We start from the raw sequence: 27,967 nt of genomic DNA on the forward strand, positions 1-27,967 counted from the left end.
ATAACAATATGTAATACATAATAATGCATGTAATGTATAACACGCATTCCATATCATTATAACATACATGCAATATGTTATATATTAGTTATAAGTAGTATATTATAATTATATGTAATATATAATATAAACAGTAATATTAAAAAATAGGTGCGCCCTAAATATTCACTGAAGGGGTCAATTAATTAATGACTAACTGAGATTCACGCCCAGAACAACTCATCTGAGCCCTGAAATTTATTTCCCTCCGACACCAGCCCCACCAGGGCCCCATGCCCCCCTCCTCCTTCCCGCTCTACCTTTGCTCAGGCCAGTCTCCTTGCCCTGAATGCCTTCTCTACCCCACACGTCCAGAGTCTGCTCCAGCCAACCCTCTAGCCCCAGGTCAGGAACCCAAGTCGTCCGGGAGACTTTTCGCATTATCCCAGCCTCCTCAGTGAATTCCTTTACTAACCAGGCCCAGCATTTGCCCTCTGTGCCCTGCAAGCTTGCACGTGATCATATCCAATTTAACAATTCATCACTTCTTTGATCATTCTACGTGTATTCATCCTTCCCGCCTCTACCCAGAACCCAAGAAAGATGGCTGGTTTTGTTCTGCAACCAGGGACCAAGCTACAGGACTTGTCCCTCACGCTCCCTTACAGTGCCTAGACCCACAGTAGAATTCAATCAATATATCTTGAAATTTCAAAGGCCTTAGTGTCGAATAAATGATTATTCACCAAATATCGACTCCCTCCCTCTCATACCTCCACTGAAGGTATGTGTTTCCCTGGCCCTTGGATGCTGGGCTTGACCTTGGGCCCGCTCTGGCTGATGGAATGTAAGTAGAAACAAGAAGCTGACTTGATCACTCTGGCTGCTATCGTGAGAACAGGCGGATGGAGGGCAAGAGATGACTGGCAGGGCGTTGGCCCTGGATGAGACCAACACAGGTGGTAAGAAGTGATCAGATTCGAGAAATGGCTTAAATGGGGAGCAGCCAGGCTTGGTTGATACATCAGATGTGGGATATGAGAGAAAAAGAGGAGTCCTGACTCCAGGTTTCGGGGGCCATGCAAGTGGAAGGATGGATTGGCCATTTACTGATGTTGGGAAGACTGTGGCAGGAGCAGGGTTTTTGTTTGGAGACTGAGTTTGATTTTGAACAAGTTTGAGGTTCCTATTAGATGTCCTAGAGGAGACGTTGAGTAGGCAGTTGCTTGTGCGAGCCTAGCCTTCAGGGGAACCATCAGTGTGAAGACTATAAACTGGGAAGTCATACACGCTGAAATGGTACTTTAAGTCAAATTTAGATGGAGAAGAGAAGAGGTCCAAGGAAGAAGTGAATCCTGAGCTACTGCTCTGTTCAGAGGTGCAGGAATCAGCTAAGGAGACGGGGCCAAGGGCCAGACTTGTTTGGGGTGTGTCTTTGAGGGGACCCCATGCCACCCCAACATCTGCCTCTTTGGCATATGGATTATTTTGAGCTCAAGGCCACTGAGAACCAGCAGACTCAGGACAAGCTCTTAAAAACAGGGCACACATTTTCATTTTGTAAAGGAAATTTCCATTTGCAGAACCATCTCCTCTTCCATAGAGGGAAGAGAAGGACTCTTCACAACTCTTCTCCGTGGAGAAGCAAGACTGAAATCCGCACGACAGCCCTGACCACACCACCCTGGTTTCCCATACTTTTCCTGGTCAACTTCCCACAACTGGCCTCCCCACCCAGAAGCCCAATACTAACCCCTTCTTTAGCCTAAGAATGTAAAAAGGAAAGTTTCTTTTTCCTCCCCTGCACCTTGCAGCGTAACCCTTCCTCTGCCTCCTCTAAGAAGGTTCCAGTAAATTCCACATGGCTCACTAGGGCTTTTGATGCATATGCATGGATTCTTTTGCAAGAACTCTAAGAGGTCAGAGATTCTGCAGTTGGCACGGGGACAACTACAAACCACACTGCAACTTGTTAGCTGATATCCGGTCAGACAATTAAGTTCGCGAACTCATCCTGGAAAAGTACTGCATACCTCACTGCTGAGTACCACTACAGTTACCTTCCAAGTACTCCCTTTGGGAAGCTATGCACCGATACCAGCGCCTAGTCCACCCTTCAAAGCAATTCTGGAACTCTTTTTCTGGAATGGCCATCAGAGCTGTCAGCATATTACCCTTGATGTCCTGAATGTCATCAAAATGTCTTCCTTTCAATATTTCCTTTATCTTCGGGTACGGAAAGAAGCCACTGGGGGCCAGATCAGGTGAGTAGGGAGGGTGTTCCAATACCGTGATTTGTTTACTGGCTAAAAACTCCCTCACAGACAGTGCCGTGGGAGCTGGTGCATTGTCGTGATGCAAGAGCCATGAATTATTGAAAAGTTCAGGTCGTCTAACTTTTTCACTGCAGCCTTTTCAGCACTTCCACATAGTCAACTTGGTTAACTGTCCAGTTGGTATGAATTCATAATGAATAATCCCTATGACATCAAAAAAGGTTAGCAACATGGTTGCATCAAGTTCCCAACCTAAATGTCAACCTTGTACACGTACACACACACTGAAAGACCTCGAAAGACTAAATGCCCCACCATTAACAGTGGTTACCTCTGGAGGCGGCATTGAGAGGAAGGAACAAGAAGACTTTCATTTGTTTCTTTGACATACTCTGCCTTGTTGGAATTTGCCACAATGAGCACCAACTATCCTGTCATTCTGAAAAGGTAAAACAACTCCTATGCCCCCTCCTCCAGGAAGCCTCAGGGGCTGACAGAGGCACTTCTTCTCAGTGCTGCAATTACATTTTGTTCCTTCTACTGTTCGGAGAGCCCTGCAGGGCAGAGGCTGTTCATTTTGTCTCTTTGATACTGAGCTTACAGAAGGAACTTAGCAAATATCTGAGGAATGAATGAATGCGGAGGAAGTGAATGAATGAATGAGTTCAGCTATGACCACAAGCGACATTGACGTCCATCAGCCTTAGCCCGAGCTCATCCTACTGAGATTGGCTAAATGACAAGAGTGGCCATTTGGGGATGCTGAGCCACCCCAAGGCGCCTAAGATTAATTACACTGCCGCCAATGCCTCAGCAGCACGAATCTGCAAGTCTTAATTACACGCAGCGGATTAGCAGGGACACTCCTAGGCGGATTCTGACCCCACAGTCTCCAGTGCTATTTCTAGCCCATTGTTATTCTCTTCTCTCCCTGACACCTCCAACTCCCTAAGGAAAGTGGGGGACAAAGATGGAGAAGAGATGCATTTCAAACAGTGAGGGGGAGAGGGCTCAGGCTGCCGGGGTCTCTTTAACTTTGGCTTCAGACCTCAGGGCTCGTGAGGGGCAAAATATCTTCTTGTGTTTTTAGGAAATGGTTCAGCCAGAGGTGATGGTGGGGAGTTGGGTCCTTGCCCAGAGTTAGAGCTGCATTACAAATGGCTCTCAATCCACCTGGGAAGATGAGAGGTTTTTGATGCAGTCTGTTCTCCCAGCTGCAGCCAGGTTTGTCTTCACCAGCCTGCTGAATTCCAGCTAATAGATCAGCATTTGACCACTGGTTTGAGGGCATCTGACAGATGATGTCTCCTGTGCATGACTGTGGGTGAATGATTAAGAGACCAAGGAAAGGAAAGGAGAATGTTACATGAGACCAATTGAAAAGCAGACCCAGGTTCAAATCCAGTTACCAGCTGTGAGGCCCTGAGCAAGTTGCTTAACTTCTCTGAGCTTCAACGACACCATCTTTTTTATTTTGAAATCCTCCCACTGCCTGGTGCCTGAAAACGTTTACCTTCCCAAGATTTTGTCTTGGAATGAAAGCATTAGCCTCACTGGGACTCCTCAGACGTAAAAAACACCTTGAAAAGCCTCCAACTCAGACATTCAGGAATGGCTCTGTTTATCAGAAATAAACAACCAGTCGTTTTGCAGGGCCCTGCTGTCAGTAGACAACAGAAGGTAAGTTTTGATTGGGGGAAAGAAAGAGGAAAGAGCCCAGGGAAGAAGGTGCTCCAGAGGAAGGGGAACAGCGCTGATGCCTGGGCGGGCCCTGGGGACAGGCTCCAGGCCTCAGTTTCCCACCTCAAACAACAGACAACACAGAGTAAACATACTGAGTACTCACTAGCTCCCAGGCATCACACTGATGGCATCACAGATTCTCTCTTCACATTTACCGAAAACCCATTTTACAGACAACTTATGGTTCTTCCGAGGCACTGCGATCTTTGAACAGGGTTGGGGAGTAGAGGAGATGACACGAGAAGGGAGCAAGGTATAAAAAGAAGTCACTGAAAGACAAGCCCAGCCACTCCCCAATGACTCCAGGATCTGCCAGGCTCTGCAGCCAAGCTCTCTATTAGAGACATAGCATCCTGGCTTCAGTGGGTCCCTGAGAGGGGCTGGCTGGCGTGGATACCCTTCCCTCCTTTGCTCCCTCGGGCCCCAGTTGGCCCAATGCTCCGGAAATTGTCACCATAGAGATGATGTCTCCAAAGCAGGGAGCTGGGCTGAGTGGCAGGAGGGAGAAGAAGGGCTGGCACCGGGTCTGGAGAGTGAGCACTGGAGGCCTTGGGGAGGTGGTGCCAGGGTTTGCCAGATGGCTGGGGACAGGAGGCCAGTCCATCCCCACAAAGCAGGTCCCCAGTTGTGCTGGGGTCTGCCAGACTCTCCTCAAAGCTACCAGAAAAACAATAACAAAAACAGCAAAAAGCATAGAAACACAAATTACTCTGTTTTTAATCACAACGTAGATATTTGTGCAGTACCTACTGTGTGCTAGGTCCTTTGCCAGGTGCTGGGATATAATCACAGGGAACGCAAAGATGCCTGGAACTCATCCATGAGTCCCCAGCACAGAATTAGTCCCCCAGTATAAAACAGCATGAGAAAGCCCCCACAGACAGGATGTCAATTAGCCCAACGAGAAGTGGCTCCTGGGTTGGCTTTTATTTTAGGGTCTTGAATGCTCATGCTTATTTTCATATTAGCATTAATAATAACATTAGTGGTAGTGGTAGTAATAGCTGACATTTAATCAGGACATACTGTGTGCCAAGTATGAAGGACCTCAGACAGATCAAATCCTGGCATCTTCAGCACCAGGTCATGGTGTGGGCACCGTATGACTATCCCCATTTCACAGATAATGAAACTGAGGTGCAGAGAGGTTAAGTCGTTAGCCCATAGACAAACATCTGGTGTATTAGTTTCCCACTGCCGCTGTAACAAATTACCATGAGCTTAGGGGCCTAAAACAATGCACATTTATTCTCTTACAGTTCTGGAGGGAAGTCCAAAATCAGTCTCAGGGGGCTAAAGTCAAGGTGTCAGGAGACCTGGTTCCTTCTCAAGGTTCTGAGGGGAGAATGCATTTCTTCGTTTCGTCTCCTTTTCTACCTTCTAGAGGTTGCCCGCATTTCCTGGCTCAGGGCCCCTTCTTCCACCTTCAAAGCACTTCACTAATCTCTGCTCCCACTGTTACTATAGACTAGATGTTTGTGTGTCCCTGAAATTCTTATGTTGAAATCTGGTGTGTGATGGGTGGAGCCCTCCGGAATGGGATTAGTGCCCTTATAAGAGACCTCAGGGAGTCCCTCACCCCTTCCACATGTGAGAACACAACAAGGAGCTGGGGGGCTATGAACCGGGACGTGCAGGGCCTCGCCAGACATTGAATCTGCCGGCACCTTGACCTTGGACTTCCCAGCCTTCAGAACTATGAGAAATAAATGTCTATGGTTTATAAGCCACCCAGTCTAGAGCATTTTGAGATAGCAGCCCGAACAGATGAAAACAGTTGACATTCTCCTCTTAAGTCTCACCCTCCTGCCTCCCTCTTATAAGGGTCCTCATAATTACACCGGATAATCCAGGACTATTTCCCCATCTCAAGATCCCTAACTGCATCACATCTGCAAAGTCCCTTTTTCCATATGAGGGAACATTTATGCATTCCACGGATTAGGACGTGGCTGTATTTGGGGGCCATTATTCACCAACCACAGCTGGCAGTGGCAGAGCCATGATTCGACCCCCCAGGTCTGACTGCAGAGTCTGTTCTGTGAAGCGCTGGGCCCCTCACTCCAGGGAGAGAAGTGCCTGGGCTCTCCGACCAGCACACTGGGGGGTTCTCATAAAGCCAGCCCCACACTAACTCAGGTGGTCGCTGACTTCCCTGAGCAGCACCCTCAGGCAACGCTCTGGAGCAGCCATCGAGCAGAACGAGGAATGCTGCAGGCTTTGGAGTCAGACAGTTCTGGGCTTCAGTCTCCACAATGACCTCTACCAGCTCTGGGAGCTTGGGCATGCACTTTGCCCTCTCGGAGACTCATTTTCCCCATCTGTAAAATGGGCATAATTACTTACACCCACCTCACAGGGTTGTCATGCAGGTTAAAGGAGGTTATGGAGAGAAAAGGGTTAACACAGACCCAGAACGGAGTTAGAGCTCATTAGACAGGAATTACTATTATTATTATTATTATTATTATTATTATTATTATTATTGCAAAGGTAGAACTTTGTCGTCAGCCAGCCCTTCTTGAATAACTTGATTTATACCCTGATGCTTTCCTTGGATTTCACCCTGAAGATGTTAAGAGATTAAAAACTGAAACACTCTCCTAGGGCCCAGATACTCCTCACTGTCCCAAGACAGACGAGAGCCGCAATCCCCTGAAACCTATGTAACTTTATTAACCATTGTCACCCCAATAAACTTAAATTAAAAAATTTTTTTAAAAGTTTACCAAAACAAATGCAAAGTGTTAACAACTTCCTGAGAGGAAAACAATGACAAGATTTCCACCCCGATTCCCAGCTCCATTAACGGGGTGTTCGCTCTGAGAGCTGAGGTACCAGCGTACTGAACCTCAACCCCATGGGAAGCCCTTAAAAGCCAGCTGTGTGATGTTGAAAATAAAACAAGAGGTACGCAGACGCATTTCAGCCCTGAAAATGCACGAAGGGCTGTAGTCATGGAACGGCCCCTGGAGCGTTTCCAAATGAATAGCCCACCCCCCAGAAAATATTTTGACAGGCGGGGCTGAATTATTCAATAGACACTGCTCCTTATTTAAAGCAGAGCGTGGGTTGGCAAGAGGCTGTTTTGTTTCCACTTCGTTTCTTCAGCAGAGTCTTTCTAGTCCGGATTTCATTATCGTTCCAAGAATGCCACACTGCAGAGGAGAAAATGTGGTAGTGACAGCTACGATTCTGGAGGATGCACCTATATGTGACAAATGCTTCAGCCGCGAGCCATATGTACATCCATTTAAATTAAGGAGTAGGAGGGACAGTTACTTTACCTCAGGCTGCTAACTTCATTGAAAAGATTCTAATTATTTTTCCTTTCTCTCCTTCCTGGTGAGAACAATGCCGGTTACATAAGACGACTTCTATTTGCTACAACTAAATACCAGGGGCGCCAAAAAAATGTAGACAAGTAGACACTTTGGTCAGCGTTGCTCAAGCAGTAGTTCGCCATCATGAGAAGTGTCTGGAACCGCTTTGAGCACCTCTTGTCATTGCAGAAGTCCAACGTGACTTGTATTCATCTTTTGTTATCGGTATAGATTGAGTATGACAATTTTCATGCAGTTTTCCTTTCTTAAAATGTGTATACTTTTTTCAGCACCCTCTGTATTAAAGAAATGGTGACAATGACTTCTCTCCAAGATACCCTGGACAGGGAGAGTGAGGATCTAGGCAGGGTTCCAACATTCTCAGAAGAGTGGCGGGAACCACTTTCCTAGGGCAGAATCCTCTCACTTTTCCTAGGGTAATAAAAAGAATGCTCAGCTGGCTGTGTCCGACGGTGGGAGTGGTTACATGACTGCATTCATTTGTCTAAACTCATAACTCTATGGGACCAGGAAACCAGCTCTATCTCATAAAAATGAAAAGACATCATTGCAACTGATTGAGAAAATTGATTAACAAACTAAAAAGTAAAAAAGAAAGCATGCTTGGGTCTGCCTAAACTGGGCCCTGGGAGTCAGTCTGCTTGCTGCCAATTGTGCGTTCATTCAACAAATACTTACTGAGCACCTACTATGTTCAAGGCACTGGGGAAACAGCAATGAATGAGATGACATTCAAGTGAGGAGAGGAATTAACATTCAAGTGGGGAGAGGCAAACTGTAAACAAGAATGTATATCCATAAAACAATCTCAGACAAGTCTAAGTGCTATGGAGACGATAAAATAATGGAATGCAGAGGGGCTGGGTGAGGGGCTACTTTAAATATATCAGGGAGGGCTTCTCAAAGGTAGAGCCATTTGAACTGAGACCAGAAGGAGGAGGGGGGCCAGCCAGAGGAACCGCCAAGTGCAAAGGTCCTGAGGTAGAAACAGAGAGAAGATCAGTGTGGTGTGGCTGGAGCCAAGTAAGCCAGAAGAAAGACATGATGAAGAAGGGGCGTAGGGGAAGATGAGATTGGAGAGGTGGGCAGGGTCAGATCGTAGACACTTTGTAGGCTGTAAGGAGAGCCTGAGTTTTATCTAAATGCAATGGGAAGCCATTGGTGGGTTTCAAACAAGGGTGACTGTCTGCCACTCACTGAACTAAGCACTTGTGGACGGAAAAGAGGCCACATGTAAAACCTGACAAGCTCAGGAGACTGCAAATAACCACATAGGATGGTGTGAAAAATTCCTAACTAAGGTGGGCCATGGCAGGAAGTCACATCCTTGGCCTGTAGCTTCCTTGACAAAGGTCAGTCTTTACCTTAAATGAGCCTATCTGTTGTCTTTTTGCATCTAAGTTATCATACCTTGGACTGTCAGAGTAATCCCTTTTTCCAGACCCCCCAGAGGGCACAACCCACCACACCAGAGCAGGAAATTACAGAACCTTTCATTGTTATCTTGTTCCCCAAATACCATCTCTCTGTGCCGTAAAATGCTATTGACTATCCTGTACCCACCAACGTAAAAGAACTGTGTGTCTCTCCATTTTGCTTTTTATCCAATCCCAGAGATTTCCCCGCTTTGCTTTCTCCCATCCCCTTAATCTACAATCAATGGATTTCATGTAACCTTCCTCCTTTGATTCCAATGTATAAAAAATAAGTTACAAAACGTCCATTTTCCAGAGCATTTTCTCAATCCGTTGAGACTCTGCTTCCCGGCAATTGTTGCCAGTTTGGCTCAAATAAACTCTTATAAGCTTTCTCTTAGGCTAGATGTTTTTCGTCAACACACTTTTTACAAGTACGTACTATCTAATCGACATAGAAGTCCTATGAAGTAGATAACATTTTGTATCCCCATGTTACAGATGAGAAAACCAAGATTTGAGTTTGAGGCTGACAGGGAGAGACCCAGGAAAGGGAGGAAAAGGCATAGGAGATGGAAGAAACAAAATGAATGCACCTATAGAGGCAAATTTTAAGTCCCAGGGCACGTGTGGGGAGATGCAAGTTAACTCTTTTGGCTTCCCAGGAAAATGAAGACCCGATTGGGAGCTGACAAGCCTGGATTCAATGCCAGAGGCGGTAGAGAGGCACTGCAGAGTGACGCCAAAGCAAACTGTCTTTCTGGTCAACCATAAAATGAACTGTGTGCAGAGCAAAGAACAGTAAATTTAAGAGACAAGAGATGAGGCCAAAACCACAGAGAGGTGTTTGTGGAGGAGGAGAAACTGGAGCGAGAAGCCCAGAAGAATATAGTTCACTCGTGTTTGCGAATTTCACCAAGAAGCACACTCTGGGACCCCTTTATTCATCAAATCTACAGTGAGGACAGGAAAAGCATTTCCTCAGGGGGCCAGTGTGGCTGCAAACCCTTCAGACACTCAAATTCAGGTCGGTGATTAAAAAGCACTCTTCACAACTGAGTGCTTCTCTTTCTGTTAGCTATGCTATTTATTGAGGGTGTCTTCAAATTAACATAAAACTGCATTAGCCAGATTCTTGAGCCAACAGGAGGGGAAAGAAATCACTGCTATGTAGCTTTTTAAATATGCTCTCTTAAGCTGCAAAGAAAAAAAAAAGGTAATTATGTACATAAGCATATTGTTCAACCCCTGCATTAAAAAAAAACACATTCTGAACAATTTCTCTGGCTTCTATGAATTCTGTGCAACTATTATCTAAAATTATTACAGCAAGCAATGGCAAGCAGGATATAATGAATAGATTATTTAAATAAATGTTATGGGTGTGCTGCATAGGCAATCTGAGGGTGAATTATTAGAGCTGGAAGGAACCTCAGAAATTATGCAATCAAGCCCACTCATTTTTCAAGGGAATACAGCCGTGAGGCAAGGAACTTCTCCAAGTCACACAGCAAGCTGGGATCTTGGGGAAGTGGCATCTATAAGGACAGGTGTGTTTAGAAATGTGAGGTGCCTTTGAGTGCTGACTGTCTGCTACTCACGGAACTAAGCGCTTTTTATGAGTATGTACTATCTAATCCATGGAACAGTCCTATGAAGTAGGTACCATTTTTTATCCCCATTTTACAGATGAGAAAACCAAGATTCAAAGAATTAAAGTTGCTTACCCACAGCTAAGTAAATGAAATGGCAAAGCTGGAGTGTGAACCCATGTCTAACACAAACCGATGTTCTTTCTACCAGAGTGGATGCGAATGAGAACACTAACTCTGAAGGGGATCAGAACACGCCACCCCCAGATATGCAACTTTGGCAGAAGGAGTATTTTGGGCTGAAGGCAACAGAGAAGCAGCCAACACAGGAAGAGCTCTTTGCCCTCCCCCCTTTTCTGCCTAAAAATGCGGGGCGTAAATTCCCCTTTGTAAAGGTGGCATAAGTTTCCATTTGTAAAAGTGTTCCCCTCTCCCAGACAGATGAGAACTCTCACCACCAGAGATTACTTGAGTCTGCATGACAAGTCTTACTAAACAACCCTCATCCACCATACATTGCGTAGTCATCTGTCTACGATTTACCACCCGTAGGAGACCCAAACTCCCTTTCCTTAGTCTAGTCACTTCTCATTATTTATCACCCTTTGTTAAAATGGTATATAAAGCCCCGAGTCTAATCTCTTCTTTGGGTTCTCCCTTCTTTTCTGTGAAGCCCTGCACACACAAAAATACTAACATGAAGACAATCACTATGCCTTCTCTCTTGTTAATGTCTTTTGTCAGTTTAATTCACAGGCCTCACTGACAGAATCTAAGAGGGTAGAAGAAAAGGTTTTTTTCTCCCCTACAACTCCAAGACCACAGGCTCCGCCTACTGTAAGATCCAGTAGGAAGACAGAAGGCGCCTGTGGGTGAGAAGAAGCCAGCGCCAAGGAGGTACTAAGAGAAAAAAGAGACGTAGATAAGCGGTGGTCCAACACCCAGAAGATTGTATCACTTGCTCCCACTTTTTTAATGGGGTTTATGAGAATCAAGTCATATGCTGCATGTCAATTGATCTTTGAAAACTCTGAATGAAGAGTTACACACAGGATAAGTTAAACAGACCCTTGTCATTATTACTATTTCATCCAAATATCACCCAACAATCTCAATGATTGAGAGATCGTGAAGAATCAGGAAGAGGGGAAGAAAGTTCTCAGAACACTCCAGAATGTTATAAAAGTCACTCATTAAAAGAGAAAAACAACAGGAAAATGGATAATGAGGAGGTGGTACGTATATGGACTATTGCTCGGCCATGGGTGGGAATGGGTTCTCCTCATCTGCGGTGGCAGGGATGGACCTGGAGGGCACTGTGCTGAGTGGAGTGTCAGACAGAAAGACAGACGCAATGTGATTTCATTTATATGTGGAATCTAAGGAACAACATAAACAAACATACCAGAAACAAACTCATAGATACAGAGAACATTTTGACGGTTGCCAGATGGGAGTGGGGTTGGGGGGACAGGGTGAAAAAGATGAAGGGATTAAGAAGTATAAATTGGTAGCTACACAATAGTCATGGGGAGGTAAAGTAAAACATAGGGAATATAGTCAATAATATGGTAATGACTGTGTATAATGCTAGGTGGGTACTGGACTAATCAGGGGAATCATTCCTTAAATTATATAAATGTCTAACCACTACGCTGTACACCTGAAACTAATAATACCGAACGTCAACTGTGATTGAAAAATTTTTTTTAAAGGAGAGGAAAGGCGAAGGGGAATAAAAAAAAACCAAAGACAGACTACTCAGAGGAGGTGAGAGTGGAACTTGAACTTACAGTCCCTGAGAATGCTTGACTCCAGACCACAAGCTAGAAAAGGACTCGGGGCAGAGCCTGGCAGAGGGAGACTCAGGAAACGGTAGTTGTTGGTATCAGTAATAATGAGCCCTTGTTCAGCCAGGCAGGAGTATCAGAGCTGGCATTCATTACGCGGCCCACCAGGGGAGAGTGACTTGCAGTATAGCCTGTATTTAAATGAAGAGGAGGAAAACAGATGACTAAGGGGATGAATCTTCCCCCAAATCTGATTCTAATTGTACCCCCAGGGAGTGCCCTAAATCTGCACACTTGGGGAAATTGCACCGCGATGATGTAGCATCTGTGTTCTGCGATCGCTGTTTGCCGGGCTCAGGGTTCAAGGTGAGGAAACAGGGCACTTATTTGAGTGCATGCAGCACACCAGGTACAAGGTCCTCGTGCATTTGACTCTGTGCTCCCAGGAGCCCTGAAGCAGGCACTGCTGTCAGCCCACGTGCACACCACAGGCTGAGGCGCAGGCTGGCCCCGCCACTTACCAGAAGTCACAGGGGTAATTTGAGGTTGTGACACAGTAAGACATAGGTGTTCAGTCTCTGCCCCACCCCCCGATTCCTGACACAGAGCGCCCCAAACCCTTGTAATCTCCTGAGTGACAGGGGTGCTGGGAGCATCCTCTGATACAATATTTGGTCTTACTTCCCTGTTCCTGACACTAGCGCTTCTGGGACCCTTGGGGTCCCTGGAGAGACGAAGAGTCTTTTTGGGTGCTAATGAACGTCTGGTGGCTGGGAACCCCTAGAGTGTCAGGACAGGGGCTGGTCACCAGAAAGACCAAAGCATGTTTAGAGGGTGGGAATTTTCAGTGCCTACCATGCTCCCCAACCTCAAGGAACTGAGATGGGCTGAAGATTGAAGGCGATTAATCACCAATGACCAATGAGTTCATCAATCACACCCCTGTAATGTAATGTCCACAGAAACCCTAAATGGCAGGGTTTAGAGAGCTTCCAGGTCCGTGAATATATTCACATGCCAGGAGGGTGGCACCCCCAACTCCACTGGGACAGAAGCTCCCGCACTTGGGTCCCTCACTGTATGTACCTCTTCACTTGGCTGTTCCTCTGTATCCTTTATAATAAAAAGGTAAATGTAAGTAAAGGGTGCTGTGCACTATTATACCAAATATTGAACCTAAGGAGGAGGTTGTGGGAACCCTTGATTTATAGCCGGTTGGTCAGAAACACAGGTGACAACCTGGGACTTGAAATTAGCATCTGAAGGGTGGGAGGGGTCTTGTGGGCTTGAGCCCCTCACCAGTGGGGTCTGTGCTAACTCTGGGTAGTTAGTGTCAGAACTGAATTGTAGAACAATCCATTGGTGTCCTGAGAGTTGGGAGAATTGCTTGATGTAAGGGGAAAATCCACACGTTGGGTGTCAGTGTTTTGAGTAGAGAGAACAAAGTTCCCTTTCACTGGCAGACAGAGGGCCTGACTGTTACCCATTCTACAGGGGAAGGAGCAGGACAGGTATATATGAAATCTCTAGAACCCCTAGGAAGTTTGGGGAAAGCTGCATTTTTTTTTTTTTTTAATATCAGAAGGAGGGGGAAAAGGTGATGGGACATCACTAATATTTTTCTTTATATCTGGTTATATTTATTATGCTATTCCAACAAGCATAAGTTTACTTTTGCAATTAAAACTTCTAAGTTCTAAAGAATATCCAAAAAATCAAGTGGGCAATGGAAAAAGGCCATGATATCCCAAGGTCTAACTAACCCATTAATTCATAAGTCAACTTCCTACAAACCAAATTCCAATCAGCAGCCCGTGCCAAGGGTAGGATCACATTTAAACCCTGGACTGTTGGATAGTAGAGGCCATTACCTCACATATAAAAATATTAAAATGTAACCATATAGAAATCCTAGCTATAGCTACTACTAGACAAGAAAAAGAAATAAAAGTCATCTAAATTGGAAAGGAAGAAGTAAAACTGTCATTATTTGCAGATGACATGATACTATATAGAGAGAACCCTGAAGATTCCACCAAAAAATTATTATAACTACTAAATGAATTTGGTAAAGTAGGATACAAAATTAATATTCAGAAATCAGTTGCTTTTTTTATACACCATTAGCAAACTATCAAAAAGAGAAATTAAGAAAACAAGCTCATTTACAATTGCATCAAGAAAATAAAATAAATTAGCTAGAAATAAGTTTAACCAAGGAGGTAAAAGACCTGTACTCAGAAAACCATGACACTGAAGAAAGAAACTGAAGAAGATACAGATAAATGGAAGCATATACTATGCTCATGGATAGGAAAAATTAACATCATTAAAATGTCCATACTACTCAAAACAATCTGTAGATTCAATGCAATACCTATCAAAATACCAATGGCATTTTTTCACAGAACTAGAATAATCTTAAAATTTATATAGAACCACGAAAGACCCCGAACAGCCACAACAATCTTGAGAAAGAAGAACAAAATTGGAGGTATTATGCTACCTGATATCAAACTATACTACAAGGTTATAGTAATTAAAATAGCATGGCACTGGCATAAAAACAGACATATAGATCAATGGAACAGAATAGAGAGCCCAGAAATTAACCCACACCTATATGGTCATCTAATCTACGACAAAAAAAGGCAAGAATATATAATGGGGTAAAGACAGTCTCTTCAGTAAAAGGTGCTGGGAAAACTGGACACATACATGCAAAAATAAATAAAACTAGACCACCTTCTTACACCATATACAAGAATAAACTCAATGAATCTCAAAGATACTCAATGTCACTAATCATCAGAGAAATGCAAATTAAAACCACAATGAGACATCACCTCATTAAGAAGTACAAATTGGTAGTTAAAAAATAATCACAGGGATGTAAAGTACAGCATAGGGAATATTGTCAATAATGTTGTGTGAACTAAGTATATTGCCAGGTGGATGCTAGGCTAATTGGGGGCATCACTTTGTGAATTATATAAATGTCTAATCACTATGCTGCATACCTGAAACTAATACAAAATAATATTGAATGTCAACTGTAATTTAAAAAGAAAAAATGTAACCACATAAAATATAATATACCCAAAACTGAGAGTTGAGTTGCCATTGACTAGTGGACGTATGTTACAATATATCCAATGTTTCATGAAATGAAACATGTATCAATTTCAATTATATAAAGTCTGAACTCACAGAATCAGACAGTAGAAAGGTGGTTGCCAGGGACTGGGGGGTGTAGGGAAAATGAGGAACTATTGCTCAAAGGATATAAAGTTTCAGTTGTAAGTTAAAAAAGTTATTCGAGTTTCAGTTATAATTTCTGGGGATCTAATAAGTTCATGGTGATTATAGTTAATAATACTATATTGTAGACTCGAAATCGGCTAAGAACACAGATCTTAAGTGTTCTCAACACACACACAAAAATGGCAACTATATGCCATCATGGGTGTGGTAATGAACTTGACTGTGGCAATCATTTCACAATATATATGTATATACATTAAATCATCACTTGCACACCTTTAAAAAATCACCTTGTATAACATAAATATATACAATTTTTACTTGTCAATCATACCTCACTAAAGCTGGAAAAAATAAAATATATATTTTTTTAATTTCATGGTTTTCTTTTCATATTTCAGAAGCCACACTTCTTTTTAGGGTGCAGACATTCCCATAGGCTCATAAGCACCCAGCACTGGACCTTACAGTGCCCGATGGGTGACCAGCTCTCATCTTGGCCTCATTAATAGATAGTCACCTTGGTCTCATTACACAGATGACGACGACTTGCTTTTGTATTCCCCCACGTCAGCCCTGCGAATGTGACAAAACCAAGGCACCGGGCATTGTGCAAAGATGCTGACAGCAGAATGCCAAAAACATAGATGATTAATGGCTGTCCCCTGGAACAGAGAGGTTAATTACTGGCATCTAAAATATCCGACAGGAAGATGTTACACACCATATTACCAATTAACCTCACCTCTAAGAAATCGCCATTGCTGCAATTAATAGAAAATGACTGTCATCCGAATTACAAGGTCTATACAAGAGGCCAGTGTTAGGTAAGGAAACTTCTTTTTTAATCTCTTCCTGTTTAATGGCCTAATTTCTTTGACATCCTTCAATAAGTTAGACTCGAGTTCCACTTCCTCCTTGAAGCTGTCCCCAGAAATAGTCTCTGCTGCTGCTGTTGTCATAGGTAATTTTTATTGAGCACTTACTATATGCCAGGCACCGAGCTAAGCACTTCCTGTGCATTATTCCCCACTCCTGCCCACTTATTCATGGTCCCTGCCTGGTGCAATATTTTTCACTTTGCAGTTACCAATTTGCTCTAAGAAATTCTGTTTTGCCAAGTACTCCCCAAAAGGGGCCATCTCTCTTGCATCACACCAGCCAAACTCACAAGAGAACAATGCATAGATCAGAGTGCCCATTTATTGGTCGCTGTTGAGAACCAGAAGTGCTCAGGGGACAAAAACTCATCTTCTCCACCAGGCACATTTTTCCCTCGTTTCAATCTACACAGGAAGCCACGGTGTACACTCCTGGTGTTCCCCTCACCATTCTTTGTACACTAAGTCCACAACTTATGAGTCTTCTCCAGGGCTTTCTCTGGCTGCCCAAGCAGGCTAAGCCATTGTGTAGACCAGGTCGGAGGCGTTAACATGATAACATCCCCAGGAGAGGCCTCAACTGATGACCAGTGTGAGGGCAGGACAAGCACCTCCTCACCCACACCGTGGGCAACTCTAAAGCATGTGCTACACCGCCTCCCGTGGGTCCCTGGCAAGATGGAGCCTAGCTGCCCTCAGCAAAAACTGACTGCTTACTGCCCTTCTCTGTCTCACTTCCATCCCCTACGAGTGCTTCATGGAATCACTTGCCCAATAAACTCCTTGCATTCAAACCCTTGTCTCAGGGCCTCCTTATGGGTGGTCCTGCCACCACAGTCAGTCGGGAGATCATAATATTGAGCCCTCCATTCTAGGGATTTGCCTGATGCTTGTAAATCAAGGAATTCTCTGTTCTGGATGGTTCTGGACCTACTCACTGATCAGTCTGGCCTTTCTGGACTCATTTCAGTAGATCCTGAGAGAACACATTCTCTCTTCCGAGGACAACCCAATTGATCAGATTGTTGTGCATTTAATTACAATCCTGACCCAGGCACCTTCCTGACAGGTGGGAGGGAGTCCCTGGTCTCCCCCATTTCATCAGTCACACACATACTCTCAGCCAGGCTTTTTTTGGCGATGAAATCATTTGCTTTTTCTTTTCTTTGAATAGATTTTTAATTACACAAGTAATACATTAACACATGTCCCTTTTTATAAGAACTAAAACGTGACAGGTAAGAATAAAGTCCCTTTTGAACAACACCATCCCTCAAGAATCCCAGTTTCCCTCTCCTTGCCGCCAGAAGTTACCAACTCTGGTCGGTTTGGTGTGTACGGTTCAAGACTTGTTCCTATGAATTTACACAGATAGACTAGGTCGTGGAAAAGGTCTGTGTAGGCCAAGGTTAACGTAAGTGGCATCCCTCTGTGCGTATACCACCACAGCAGCAAACAACAGAAAAAGGAGATTTAAAATGCAGTATCATTTACACTGAATCAAAAACTGTTTTAAACCTGGGAACAAATCAAGACTTCTACACTGACAACTACAAACATTGCAGACAGAAGTTAAAGAATATTTACATCAATGGAGAAATGTCCGTGGATTAAGATTTGAATTCTCCCCAAAATGATCTATGGATTCAGTGGAATCCCGATTAAAATTTACTAGGTTTTTTCAATTGAAATTTATAAGCTGGTTCGAAGTTTTACATGGAGATGCAAAGAACCTAACCAAAATCAAGCAATATAGAAGGAAGAGGAGGAAAAAGTTGGAAAACTTACGCCATCAGATTTCAAGTCTTAAAGTTATAGTTATAAAGATATTGTGGTGTTTGCCTAATGACAGACAAATAGACGGATGAGACAAAATAAAGTCCTGAGGCAGATCCACACATATACAGCCACCTGACAGCAAAGGCTGCAGTCTGGGTCATTTGCATAAAAGGGGCTGGATCAATTGGATATCCATATGGACAAGACTAGAAATAAAACCTTGACTCCCTACCTCACGTCACACACAAAAATTAATTCTAAAGAGGCCACAGACATACTTAACATATTCCTCATTTTGTTTCCTTCACTCACAGATACATTCAGAGACTCTTCCCTTATTTGCACACACCATCCTACCTAAATTTTTTCCTGGCTGCCGAGTAGCCCGTGCCAGAATGCAGCATGGCTTATTGAGCCGTTCCCCTCACTCACGTGTATATATTCTCTCCAGTAGTCAAAGGAATGGGATGGCTGGGTCATTTTCTTCAGAGCAGTTAGCATCTCTTATACCTGGGGTTTCCAAATTTCACTCTCAGTTAACACTGGTGTTTTGTGGTTGATACAGCACTGAGCCAACAGACACAGGATCTACCTTCAGAGCACTTAAAATCTACTGGGAAGTTACGTACTATGTGGGGGAAGTATCAGGAGTTAGGAGAATATGTAACAGGGAGGCGTAATCTAACCTGGTGATCAGGAAAGGCTTCCTGGAGGAGGCATTAAAGTTAAGACCTAAACACCATTGAAAAGATGGAAAAGAGGCATTCTGGCAGAAGTAGGTGCTATTAATAAATCGCTCTATGACTCTGGGCACACTGCCCAATCAATCTTCCTGGAGCTCGTTTTACTCATCTTTAAATGTGGATAATAAATGACATAATAGACAGTACTCAATAACTGTTCATTTTCTTTGTCTTCCCCAGGAAGGTGTCCTTCTACTCTAATGTGCCATCCCATGAAAAAGGAGTTGAGTGTATATATATTGTCCATAAACACAAGCCGTATTTAATTTTTTTATCCATTCTATAATATTGATTGAGCACCGGCTGTCAAAACATTCTGCAGTCATGTCTGTGTCATCCCTGCTCATCAATTCTAATAGACAATGTATCAATCAGCTTAGCCTATGTTATGCTGCAGTAACAAACACACCAAAATCTCAGTGACTTAATACAACAAAAGTTTACTTCTCCCTCACATACAGTCTGCTGTGGGTCCGGGTAAGTCAGAAATCCAGCTTAAAATGATACTCTGACTTTACATTTTCAACATGAGGCCTTCACACTTGACACAGCAGAAAAAAGCACACAGAGAATTCACACCCACTTTCCTATGTTTAGGCCTGGAAGTGACGCACAGCCTATTGGTCAGAACTAGTCACAGGGCCCCACTTAACTGCAGCGGAAGCTGGAAATACAACAGAGCACAAACAGGGACAAATTTGATGAGCATTACTATCTCTGCCACAGAGCTATCTCTGTTTATTGAGCACTTACTTTATGCCAGCAGAGATGCACACACATAAGTAGGATATAATTACAATTTCGATATGTGTTGGGAAAGGTCTGACTGTGGATGGCCTGGCTAAGCCTCCTGAATGAAGACTTCAGAATGCAGCAGAGACACACATAAAAGCACAGGTAAAAAGAAATAAAAGACTGTCCATCATAGACCTGAGTTCTCCAAACCAGGGTAGGAGTTTTGTCAAGTTACCCATCCCTACAGCCTGGCAGCATCCAAGCAACAATTTCATTTCTAAGCACAAATCACCAGAAACAACGTGGAGCACAGAAATTCAGCCACACAATTTCCACAGCACCTGTAAAAACAGCCTGATATGGCACAATGTCCAGATTTCTTTATTGGGTCCTGTTCTGAGAGTGAAAAGTTCAGCACGTCGCAGCCTGGGCCTCCCCGATACCGAGATTCAGCTCAAATACAATAAAATTCACCGGAGGTCTCAAACTCAAATGCCCCCGGGGACCATGAAATGAGAGGGGTGGTCTCAGGGGACTGGGGCAAACAAGGAGACACATGCCATTCAAGGAGGCAGTTGTTCCTCAGTGTCACCTAAGTATTGCTACTTGGCATTATTTTTAAATTTCTAAGCGAAGTTGGAAATTTTTATGTGCGAGCTCATAGATTTTTTTAATGTGGGGATTAAATATAATGATTAAAAACACTCTTTAGGTTGAATAGATTTATTGTCCAGATTATCCAGTGGGCCTGCTGTGAAGTGGGCCCACTGGGAAGCCAGACCCCAGTTCTCCATTCAAGTTCTGGAATAATGCAGCCTGGAGCTTTAAGCAAATCTAAGCCCCTCGGCCCCCCCCCCACCACCACCACCAAAGTAACCGTAAAAGAGAAAAGCTAGCATCAGCCAACATGCCTACCAACCAGGGAGTGGTTATGTAAATTTAGCTGGTTGGTGAAATATTACATATCCATTAAAAGTGTTGCTCCTGGAGAAAAAGAGAGAGACATACTTGGGAGAAAATGCCAACTGAAAAGAGGATACTGACGTATCATATATAAACAGCCTGTATAAACACAATATAAACAGCCTGTATATTGAAAATAAATATCGAAAAATGACTGAAAGGAAATGAAACAAAATGTTCACAGAGACTCATTGGGTTGGTAGGATTACAGTTTTTTTGTTTGTTTGTTTTTCAAATCATTTAATGAGTTTGTCCTCTTTGTAACAGGGGCGAAATATGTATTAAAATTTAAACATTTGTTGGTGTGTGTGTCAAAGAATTTTAGAACTGGTTATTTGGTTCAAAACTTCTCACTCAACAGAAGAGCAAACTGAAGACCAGGCAGGCTGAATCACTTTCTCAAGGTCACACAGCTGGTGAGCAGCAAAGCTGGCATTGAACTCAGGTGTCTTGAATGTCAGTTCAAGTTCAAGCACAGTAGGCTACCAACTCAGACATAACATAGAGAGGAGGAAAACTCAAGGCAAAGGAAGAGAGGGGAGGAAAATCTTAAAACTCTTCCTAACCTACCTATGGGTCTTTCACCCCAAACCAGTTTGTTCAAGTTTATCTGTGGACCTGCTCATTTCCATAAGGGCTGATAATCTTAATTTTGTCAAGACTCTGTAAAACATTTCCTCTCCCTAATATTCCCCAACGTAAGAAAACTTGCAGGAGGCAACCAAAGACCAATGTTTGCCTTCTAATGTAATTATCACTGTTCTTATCTATTAGGGCGCTCACCAAGCACTTGGATTTAAATGTTCCCCCTTAAAGCTGGTGTGTAATGCAGTGGATGCAGAATTAAGTTAGAGTGTCAGTGTAGTTCCTGTGGGAGAACAGGCTTCTAGAATTTACCGTCCCAATCCATCAGTGCTTTGACTGTGTAGGAATTTAATATTTTAGTCACATCTCATATCTTGCAAACCAATCTGTACAAATTTGCTAATAAAAAGGCTATCTTGACTAAACTATATCGACGTACAAACCGGTTAACTCGTCCCACCGTCCTCACGTACAAAATATGGAAATGGTGTCAGTAAAGTCCTTGGTTAAAAATGGTCTCCACTGGACCGGGCTATTTTCATGAAGTCATAGAATGCTAAGGAAGGGCTTGAGAGATGGGAAAGGTGGGGGTGGGGGGGAGCACAGGAGAGACAGAAAGAGACAAAGAGATAAAGAGAAAGAGAATTTAATGTTAAGTCCAATGAGAAATGGAGAGATAAGCCGAGGGAAACAGAGACAAAAGCTTGAGACACAGGCAGACAGAGATGTAGAGAGGTAAAGAGATCAAAATGGAGATTGAGAGGCAAAAACGGGAAGACAGAGAAACTGACAGAGAGAAAGTGAGGGGGAGGGAGGGATAGATAAATGCTGGTTCCTTCAACTTGAATGCCCACATCATATCATCATCATTGTAACAAACCAGAAACAGACTATCACCTGGGATCAGGGTGCCCACCAAGGTCAGGAGCAAGGTCAACATAAAGTGGGTTGTTAGAATCCCAGGCAGAATGACCCACACTGCTCTCTGGGAGGCTAGCATCTCAGGATTCTGAGCCTTGGACATGGAAGCAGAGTCTTCTGATGCATTCTAGGTATGCTAGTCCCAAAAGCATCCATTTTCTGCCTCCTGCCCAGACAGTCCTAAGAGGAAGTGAGAGTGAAATTTCACACAGCTCTGAAGCGCTTCATATAATAAGGGCTAATGGCTGCAGGCAGAGGAAATGCCAAGCTCTGACTTTCAAAACCCATGTGATCTCTCACCACCACGATCTGAAGATATCAGATGTGGTCATCAGTGCAAACCAAAGCTTTGTTTGTCCCCGTCTTCACAGACTGGCCTTCACAACCTCAGGATTTGGCCTGGATTTTCTCTATCAGCTGATATTTATACAATAAAGGGAAAAAATGGTAGTGATAATACCAACAAGCATTTTTTGACCACTTATCATATGGCAGGTTTTGGGCAAAGCTTTATAAGAATTACATCATTCCATGCTTACCACAAAACTACACTTTAGTAATGGCATTTTTTTAGACAAGAGAATTGAGACTCAGAGAAGTTAAGTGTTTTATCTAAGAGCACACAGCTAACGAGTTGGGGAGACAAGTTTGAACCCATCACCCAGCTCTTAACCACAATGCCTCTCTTCCAAGTCTCTACTATGAAGGTTCATTTAAAGACTATAGTCCCAAAGGGCCAGGGAAATGGTTCTGAAATCTGTCATGGTCCCATCCTTCATGGGGCTTTGTATATGCTGTTCCCTCTACCTAAATGCTTTTCCTTCCCTCCCTCCCTTCTCCCTGACAAAACCTGTGCTGGTGAAGAATTCTGTAAAGGTGGGACTGCATCTGCTTTTCCTCACCCCTCTATTCATAGAACGCAGGGGAGCACCAAGCCCGTAGTAGGTGTTTTTGTATGTGTTTAATTAATCAATTGATTAATTAATGAGTGAGAAAGTGAATGAAATAACTAAAAATATATGTCAGAATCAATATCAGAAATAAGATGGGGAAATGCTATAAGAAAAAGCTAAGGGAATTGAAAGTAGTTGTCTCCAGGAATGGACTAGGACAGAAGCAGAAAACTAATACTTTGTTATAAATATGTTATAATCTGACTTTTAAACTATGTGCTTGTATTACTTCAATACAATTAAATCATAAACATTAAAAGTATTTTACCAGAATTGTTTTTAATACAAGAAGAAAAACGAAAGTGAGGGAGAGAAGGCGTTTTTCCAAATGGAAAGAGAATTGGGGAAATGTCAGTGAGAAGGCATCCTGGAAAGCAATCCATGAAGTTCAAAAGATCTGGCTGCCCACAGTCTAATTCTGAGAAAAGTAACCCTGGTACACTTTGTTCCAAAAGTATGGTGGCATGAGCCTGTTTGCTGGGTACACCCAGCCCTTCAGCCACAGCCACACCTGATTGGACCCAACCAGTGCCCAAGCAACCAATCACAACATGAGGGGGAGACCATGAATGAAACTCTGCCCAATAGGAGTGCTGCATATTTCATGATGGCAAATCCAGCCAATCCCACCCTCTCTTGGAAAGTATAAATACAAAGGCAGGAGTCAGTTCTGACCTTGAGATACACAGTGGAACTGAAAGAAGCCCACTATAAAATTGTACACAAAGTATGTGTGAATTTTCTAGGCTCTATGGCTTTGGTCAGATTATCAAAGGAAGCTGTGATGCAGAAAGGTTAAGACCTAACAGATAAACGTAAAAATTGTTTTAAATTGGAAGATTTCATGTCAAAAATCTAGCTTTCCAACTTTTGTCCCCCCAAAATACAGTAATATTGAGCCTATGATTTCTTATGGTAATGACTGCCCAGAGCTGAGTTGCAGATGCTCGCTATAGAGGGGGCATGTGTTCTTCAATTCATCATGTCCCCACCACTTTTGTATTTTACTGGCTTGGCCTGCTTCATTTGTTGACATTTCATGCCTAGATGCTCCAAGCATTTGAGTTTGCAACTTCTAGCTGTCAGAAAGTGGCTAGTTCAGACTAAAATGTGAGTGGCTGATATGTTTGCCTTTTGTTTGTTTGTTTTATTAGTTTCAGGTACACAAGATTGTTTGTTTTTTAATAGGAGCTTACTGAACCCATCAAGATCCCCAGTGATGGAATTCACAGGAGACATATTTTTTAAGTTCCTCTCAGGCAATGTTTATACACCTCATTCTCCCATTCAGTTTGAATCAAAAGGACAGAAAGCCAGCTCCAAGCATTGTATTTCCACAAGATTTGTGTAGACCTTCCCAGATTTCTCTGCATTCTAATTATTGTTGTTGTTTTGGTTGGATTTAGTTGTTTTTTGTTTCTTTGATGTTGGGGTTTTTTGGTTTTGTTTTGGGATTTGGGGTTTTTATTGTTTTCTGTGGGGGTTCTTTTTGTTTGTTTTGTTTTGCTTTTCCTTTCTTAAGACTCATTATTAGCTACTGATAATTATAGTTTTGCCTTTCAAAAGAATCCTGGCCCCTAGTATAATGGGGAATACTTTTGAAAGCTTCTGTTTTCCTCACTGGCTCTGAGGTAACAATCATACACACACATCCACAATTCCTGGGGTTACACTGAGAAAAACCCTGTTCCCTTTGCATAATAAAATGCTATGCAGTTTGAAATTGTCTCATGCTGGGCCCACTTTCCTAGCTGCTTGGCACCTGCAAAGGGACAAAATGACTGGATTGAGGGGTGGCAGTGAAAGAAAGGCGTCCAACGTCAGAGTCTGTGATGTTCTTTATACTACAAGCTTAGGAACAATGACTTCCACTGAAACTCATAAGGGGAGAGAGAATTCTTGCCTGGGGCTGGTGTCTAAGACACTGAATCTCTACTTGAGTCAATTACATTTGATTCAGTACTTCCTAAGCATCATTATGTGAAATGCAGTGTGTCTGACATGTGGGGATGCAAAGATGAGGAAGACAGAGTCACAGCTCTCGAGGAACTTCTAGTAGGGAAGACCAGACAAAAACACAAGTAATGATAACAAATATGGTTTCCAATTATGTAACAGACATCTAGTTTTCCAGCAAGCATTTATTCCTACTAATGTGGGTAAACACCACCATTCTCCCAGTCTTAAGCTGTTTGATCCAGGTGACCCAGCTCCCACTGCCCCTACTGCTTCCTGAGAGAGATCAAGTTCCAAACACATTGTTTGAGACCCTGGATCTAGCCATACCTGAAATCCTCCCCATTAGTCTTTTCAGATCAGGCTACGAAGTCCCTTTTTGTTTGTTTGCTTTTTGTTTTGCCAAAGCCAGGTTAAGGTATCTCTTTTAACTGAAAGAGTCCTGACTAATAAACATACACAAATGCTGTCACTTATATTACCTCATTTCCTTTTCAAGACAATCCTGTAAGGGGGAACAGCTCAGTGTCCTAAAGAGGCTGAAGTTGTGTGAGCACTGGCAGTTTCACTGTGTAATGTAACCAAGTCTTCCTAAAGAAAATCCTTCCCTTCACCAATTATCTGGGACCAGACCTGAGCTTTAGGGAGTTAAGACAAGAACTCCAACTATAGTCCATCAAGAGGTGAGTGTGAACCTGGAGACAGGAAGACTCATCAGGAAGGAGGCTAATAAAACGCGTCCAGGCAAAGAGGCCTAGAACATACTTCTCCAGCTTTAATATGTATATGCGTCAGCTGGGATCTCATTAAAATCCAGGGTCTAATTCAGCAGGTCTGGGGAGGGACTTGAGATGCAGCCTTTTTAACCAGCTCCCTCGTGATGCTGATCCTGCTGGGCCAGAACCGCACGCTGAGGTGTTTAAGGCAGAGGTCACCATTGAATGTGTTTTATTTGACTCATGCAGTCTTATTAAACATTTTAAATTTTCTTAAATCTAGCTTCCCTTAATACTGTTTCCGTGCATGTCTGAAACTTTTCATTAAAAAAGGTGTTTTTAAGTTTAAATTAATTTCCAAAACATAAAGGTGATTTTACATAAATCTCCCAATTTCTGGCTTCCCAAGAAATTGGACAATCTGGCCACACTGGGCCCACAATCCTGCCTGGCAATGATGAGTCTCCCCAGGGGGGCCTCCATGTGGCCCCACACTCCATCTGCTCTGTGCAGCACAATGGTTCAGGGCGTGGACTCTGAAGCCACCCTGCCTAGGTTCCCATGCTGGGTTGGCATTTCCTATCCATGTGATTTGGGGCAAGTGACTTTCACCTTGCTGTGCCTCAGTTTCCCTATCTGTGAAATGGGAGTAAACACAAGTAGCAACCTGGGGGAAAGGGGGTTGGGGGATTAAGTAAAGAATATGTGTAAAGATATTTAGACAGTGCCTGGCACACAGTTGGGACCAGGTAAGGGCTGGGATCATTATTTATCTGCAGGTCCTTGGATGCACCTGAGTTTTCAACCCCTGGTTTCGCTGATGAAATAAAAAGGCACTGTGGTTGGGGGAGCCCAGGAAGACCCCGTCTGACTAGCTATGGAACTACAATCCCCGGAAGATGAAATGTCCTGGGGTGGGGAGTGAGGACGGGGGTGAAAATCTGACGCACACGAGCAGATGCCCAGTCTCTTAAGTGTCCTGACTGCAGCACTTTCTGACTCTCCTCTCTTCCTACTCCTTGACCAGGGCCTAATGGGATGGGGGGGGGGGGAGAAGATGGTTCCAGGCAACCGCTGAAGAAGGCGCACCCCCGATACTCTGTGGCTACCCGGCGAGTTGTTAACCCCCAGTCAGCCTGGGGAGGAGGGACACTGCACCCTGAGGGACAGCTTGCACCCGGCGACCACCTGTTTCCCGCGCCCGGACGCGCCACTCGCACACCCTTGCAGGGACCCGCCCCCCGAAACCCAGTCGGATCCCACGCGTCCTGCGCCTTCTCCCCGCCGCGGTCCAATTCCATTGTCGCCCCACCCCCAGTTCTAGAGCAACCTCCAGCTGCAGCAGCCTCATGCCCGGGGACAGGGTCCTACATCCCCCTCTTCGCGCCAGATAACGCCCCACGACCTCTAACCCAGTGCAGGCTGCCGCCCCGGGAGGCCGGACCTGCGGTGGCCCGACCCCTTCCCCGCAGCCGCCGCCCTGCCCACCTTACCCGCCCGCAGCGACGGTGGGCCGGCTGTCCCTCCTCCGCCTGCTCCAGCGGTGTCGTCTCTGCGACCGCCGCCACCACCGCGGCAAAGCCACCTGCGCGTGACCCTCGATCACCAATGCTCTCCGCACACACACACACGTGCGCGCGCTCAGCCCTTAAATGTGGGAGCAGAGGAATGAACCAAGCTCCAGGGTTAGGAAGACCACCGCCCCCTCTCCCTCCACCTCCACGCCCGTCGCGAGAAAAGTTGTCTCTGCAGGTGCGTCTCTCAGCGGGCAGAACCCATTCGCACGTTCCTCCCTCCCCCAGGCATTCATTCCCTCAGTTTGCTCGTCTCCAAATACACAGCGGTCTCCGGCCCCTGCGGGTTCGCACCGCTATCCCTCTACTAGGAACATTGTTCCCTCTTCTAAGGGTCCTCAAAGGAAAAATCAAGGGGCTGGGGGACCTGGGGAGTCAACCACCATCTCTAGTCTTTGAAACTGCTAGCTCCAATGTGCAGGGTTTCTAACTGGTGATTTCAAGTGCCTAAAGGGGACTTTCAGCTGGTGTATTAACCCCTTTGTGACCCAAATGAAATAGAGTCGTTGTTGAAAGTATTCAATGAATTTTCTTAGGTGAAGTGCTTAGAACAGTGTCTGACAGACAGGAGGCACTCAGTCATGTTCGTTATTATAATTGTCTGCCTGTGTTCAGCATGACACCCTCCCCAAAGCTGAAATGGAACGGAATATGTTCCCAGTGTGGAAACCATCTTGTCCTCTTCCTTTTTAAGGCAAGTGATGCCCACCAGAGAGGATTGTGGCCACGTGTGGCCTGCAGAATACGTTCTGTTGGGT

General features: G+C 44.1%; 1 protein-coding gene across 3 annotated transcripts in view; it reads right to left on the reverse strand.

Moving 5' to 3' along the window:
- The window catches only part of RPH3A (rabphilin 3A), a 216,520-nt gene extending 189,191 nt beyond the window's left edge, over positions 1-27,329 (reverse strand). For 2 of the 3 annotated variants that reach the window (XM_074321946.1, XM_074321942.1), the window contains exon 1: positions 27,129-27,328. The gene's annotated coding sequence lies outside the window, so the exon portion shown is untranslated. Of the gene's footprint in view, positions 1-27,128 lie in introns of all 3 variants that reach the window. The other variant, XM_074321945.1, reaches the window with a different exon arrangement.
- Between the last annotated feature and the right edge of the window lie 638 nt (positions 27,330-27,967).

The sequence above is a fragment of the Rhinolophus sinicus genome, linkage group LG16 (assembly GCF_036562045.2).
Source record: "Rhinolophus sinicus isolate RSC01 linkage group LG16, ASM3656204v1, whole genome shotgun sequence".
Lineage (NCBI taxonomy): Eukaryota > Metazoa > Chordata > Mammalia > Chiroptera > Rhinolophidae > Rhinolophus > Rhinolophus sinicus.